The sequence below is a fragment of the Egretta garzetta genome, unplaced genomic scaffold, assembly GCF_000687185.1.
Source record: "Egretta garzetta isolate BGI_Z169 unplaced genomic scaffold, ASM68718v1 scaffold326, whole genome shotgun sequence".
In the NCBI taxonomy this organism is placed as follows: Eukaryota; Metazoa; Chordata; class Aves; order Pelecaniformes; family Ardeidae; genus Egretta; species Egretta garzetta.
In genome coordinates this window covers 3,060,369-3,065,208 of record NW_009260026.1, presented here as the reverse complement: position 1 = coordinate 3,065,208, position 4,840 = coordinate 3,060,369, and the positions used below count along the sequence as shown (strand labels likewise).

The 4,840-nt window shown below is 43.5% G+C and overlaps 1 protein-coding gene across 1 annotated transcript in view; it reads right to left on the bottom strand.

Annotated features, from left to right (window-relative positions):
- Nucleotides 1-4,840, bottom strand: part of SEMA5B (semaphorin 5B) — a 138,458-nt gene that overhangs the window by 41,672 nt on the left and 91,946 nt on the right. The gene's annotated exons all lie outside the window — the stretch shown is intronic.

The following is a 4,840-nucleotide window of genomic DNA, read 5'->3' as shown; positions in this document are numbered from 1 at the left end:
TTTACAAATTTTAGTCAAAGAACACTTGTCATTGAGATATCTTTGTGCCCCCATGTAATCACTCAGCAGGCCAAATCTCACACAATGCAGCCTCTGTGAGTATGTTTTCTGACACTGTGTCCATCCAAAGGGGTTAGACAAGCAGAATTAGCCAATGGACCAGTAATAAAGGCTTTCTATTAGTCTTGGCCTTTGCTGGAACAATGGTTTCATTTATAATCCCAACATCAAGATGTCAGTTTGGAAAAGTCACAGCAGAACATTATTTCTAAGCTTTTGGCTGCTTTGAACACTGCTGTATTCATTTTCCTCCTGAATCCATATTTACAGGCTAAGTGTGTGTTCCCAACATGTGAGCTGCTAAAGAAAAATAACTAGGGTTACTCCTGCTGCTAAACAGAGAAGGTCAGTCACAGACTTCGTCTGTAGCGATAAAATTCAGCTGTATCGGTTGTTCCTATGAGTTGCTTTCAAAGTGTTAATTTTCATTAAGAAAACATAACAGCACAAGCCACATCATGCATATATTAGTGAAAGACAGAAAGGACTAAACCTAAAAAGATTGCAATGTTATTTTTTATTCCAATGATCCATTCTCTTCTATCACACAAAAGGCTGATAGAATCTTTCCAGAAGTCCCAAATGATTTGAAAACTGCCAATTAGCCGCAAGGGACCAAGGGGGAAAATTCAGTTCAAGAAGTTAAACAGGAGAGTAATAAAATTTATTCTAAGTGTAGGTATCAGTATGATAAATGAAACATCAGAAAAAAAAAAAAAGAATCAAATGCAATGAGATGTGAATTGTTCCCTCCCAGAAACCTTTGAAATCCTATTAGCCTGTAATCAACCGCAAATGAAAAAGCAAGTCCCTTAAGCACAGCTGAAAACACTCGATCAGTCTGGACTGACTCCACAGTGATTTGCCCCACAGCAAACCCTAGACAGTTTTGCTGTCTTGTACCCATTGCTTTATATATATATATATATATACACACACACACACAGAGACAGATGTGTATATATTTATATTTTAATTATGAGTTTCCAGTTTGCTTCCTACATGGCAGCTCCTACATTTCCTCTACTAAAGACTTCAGACACAGAGTCGTAAACTACGTAACTTCATCTTTCATGCTTTAGGAAGGTAGTTACAATGACTGTCTTTACTACATTTTTCCTTCAGCTACTTCAGCACACTCAAGGAAAAGGCAAAGATGATTTTGTCCAAGCCCCTGGCAACAGAACATCAAATATTTGCTTAGAAAAGACTTGGGATCCTCAGTCCAAGGACACAGAAGGGACATGAGCTGCTTTGCTCGTAATTCTCACTAAGGATCCCCATCCTGCTGCTTTGGCAACCACACCGCCCTCATCCATGAAATGGGGTTGCTGCCACGTCCAGAGCTGCCTTTGCCATCCCACAGCCCCTCAGGAGGGCAGCACCCAGTTAATTACTGAGCAGGCACCAGGGCATGCGCCCACCCTCTTGGTAACTCGGCCCTTCAGGAGGAAACTGGGTGGTTTCTTGAGAGAATAGCAAGAATGAGAGAAGCAACAGGGGGAAAATAAAAAGAAAAAAGCCCCTGCTTTTAGTCAGAGAGCCTTTTGGTCAGGCTTTCAGACCCCGACACCACGTACATGCTATGGTTTCCAGCTGCATGAAGCCATTTCGCTGGGCACCCAGTGAGCTGAGAGAGGTCATTGTAATTCATAACAGGGAAGGCTGTTGTGAGCATCACCCTATTATGATACACATTTTCTCTGAATTTAATTTATAGGAAAACATGTGCTGCATAAATTCAGGAAATAATCTCCATATGTTCTGTGCTGCAGCCCTCAGCCACTCTGCAGGCTGCAATATATCCCGGTTAGGCACTGACCACTTTGCTGGCGCTATCATAATGTATGTCATGTAGCTAATGTGCTGCTCTTGGCTGAGAGCGACGAGCTACAGATCCCTAACGGTGCACTCAGTGAATCACCGCCTGTGGTCCCCTGCCGCCACCACCGACCCCCAGCCGCCGGGCCATCAGTAGCCAAGCTGCAGAGCCCCCAGAAGGCCGTGACGCTGCACCCCGGGAAAAGCCCGGTGCCGTGCTTGTTGGTGGGGAGCTACGGCCATCCCACGCTGCACCGTCCCTGCGCTCTGCATCCTGGGTGTAATGAATTCCTACCCAGCCCGGGCTCCGCTGGGTTGTCAAAACACGCGCTCTGTAATTTAACAACCATCAAAGCCCGGGACTTCTCCCTGTCTGACGGCAGGCCCTCAAAACCATTTGAAAACTAAAACCAAAATAGCTATGCTGTTTGCCTCCCTTCAGGATTCGGAGCCCACTCATCTGCCTCAACTCTGGTGAGAAACCTATTATATCAGCTGACAGCAATACACTTAAGGGTGAGGAGGAATGTATTTACTTACACACAATTTGCTCCATTTTTTGTCCTTTTGTAAGCTGGAAAAGCATTACAATGTGCATTACTGCAAGAGAATAATATTTCTGGCAAATACTTTAAGTGAACACTTCAAAATCCACCCTAATTTATATCCTTACAATATCTTTAGAATATATATCCCTATTTATGTCATTAAAAGATAAGACCACACCAGCAAACACACACCAAAAGACAAATATATGTATGCATATATGCATGCACACATCAAAATGCTTCAGAAATATGCTGTCATTCTTAGCAGATCAGGTACCGCGGTGTGGAAAATGTAAAGGTATCACAGCATTTCCCTGTGCTCAGGACACAAAATAAATTGAAATATTTACGTGTGAATACCATTTTGTATTATGATAACACTGAAAAGTCTCACACAGGCTGCAGAGCCCAAAGCCTCGCAGGGCAGTATATAAGTACCGTGAAATAAGATACAAAGGAGTTTACATGTTATAATGACATTCTGATGTTTCAAAGGCAATGGGACTTCTGTCACTGGCTCAGTGGGGCCAGGTTTCATACCATACATACACGGACCACCACACTGAGGTCTCCTCAGTGGCAGACTAGGAATGACTCAAGGAACTAACAACACACCACCATCTCCCATCATAATTCACCCAGGTAGCAGGAACCCATTATCCCAGACCACCTGAGCATAGCAGGTTACAACTAGCCATATTAATGCTAATGACTTAGTTAATGAAATCCCACTAAGTGGGATGCTTGTGGAAGTAAGATGGTGATGATACCACATGGTCCATGCCCCCAGTTCCCCTCTGGACACCTACTAAACATAGTGCATTCGGTGAGGACTCAGGAGAATACCTCTTGAAGGATATCTAAGAGGTTGGATTTATTATGACAGGGCATTACTATCAATAGCGATTCACTTTAATTCATTGCCTCACAATAAATGTCTTATCTGAGGCATAAAGGCATACACTGAAAACGCTCAATTGAAAAACAATTCCATTTGTATCTCCTATTCAAGGTATTTTTTTTCTTCGGTTCCTTATTCTCACTTACCAAGGACATTTGCATGAAAATAAGATCTTACTCATAAGAGCTCACCTGCTGCCTGCTGTTTGGGAGCTGTAAGCCTCCCTGTTGTTGGCTGTTGCAATAATTTCTACAGCAGTGATCTGGGATAACACAAAGGATTAAGGTTCTGCAAGTGGGGCACTATCCACAGCCCACTGAAGTCAATGGAAACTCTTACCTGTGACTCAAAAGAGGTTTTACGGGGCCTTGGAAGCCTGGCGGTGCTGAGCCTTCACTAACAGCATGTGCTGTAAGAACGCTTCCTCTTCCAAGATCCTGGTCCTGCCCAAGATCTCCTTTTTAGTAATAGCCTGAATTACACCTTCTTTCAGGATCTTCATTAAAGCTTAAATGTCTGTAGTTCAAAAGTTTTTCATTCCCACTTTGATTTGCTCTGGGTCTAGATAACTTCATCTTTTGGTCATTTTTCCCCAAGAGTTAAAACTTTAGACTGTGTAATAAATGGATCATCGGATCAATAGAACCAGACCCAAGAGATTAGGGTTCAACAGACCAAAGGAAAGAAAGAATTACTAGAGCTTCTTCCCATTCTTACTGCTAGATGGAAAACACACAAAAATGCCTTTTTGTACCAAAGGCCACAAAACTGTCATCCAGAGCATTTGCACTGAAGGACTCTGCTCCTCTCATCTGTTAGGACATGCTTGCTCTCCCAATTTTCAACCCCTCTCTCTCTTCATTTACCTCTTTCTCACTCCTTTTTGACAACTAAAAGCAAACAGGAATGGAATGACAGGAGTGATGATCTGCAGAGGCAGGGCTCCAGACCCAAAGACTGAGAAGTTCCCTTCCCAAACTGTGTTTGCTCTCAAAACCCTGCCACTGTGCCAGAAGAGGGTTCTGCATTTTTTTTAGCAATTTTTACTGATGAGTTTGGAACCTGCAGTGAACATCACGTTCACCAGCACGTTCGTCATAGCACCCAGGCCTTTAAACCCCCATGGGCATCCCTGGTTGCTTCATCAGAGGCACAGAGAGAGCAGCACCGTCAGCTGGTGCAGTGCAAACATTTATAAGGCTGACCCTGCAAGGCAGTGAGCAACACTCCTCTGTGCTCAGCATCTTAGGAGCATGGGCAGCACGGGAGTTCACCTTGTTCTTTTGGGGAATAAGACCCCAGACTTTCACACTGGTTTGTTGCACTCTTTGAAAAGTTAACTCCGAGGGAACATCCCTTTGCAAGCAATAAGGGGGTTTTAGCTGTGTCAGTAGCAAGCATGAGGCCGTGTTTGGCAGACAGACATTTCCTGACAAGGTTAGCTTACTGTCCCATTGCTATCAACCTGCAGAGGGGATGAACTAAACAAATAATCATATTAGCTTCCAGC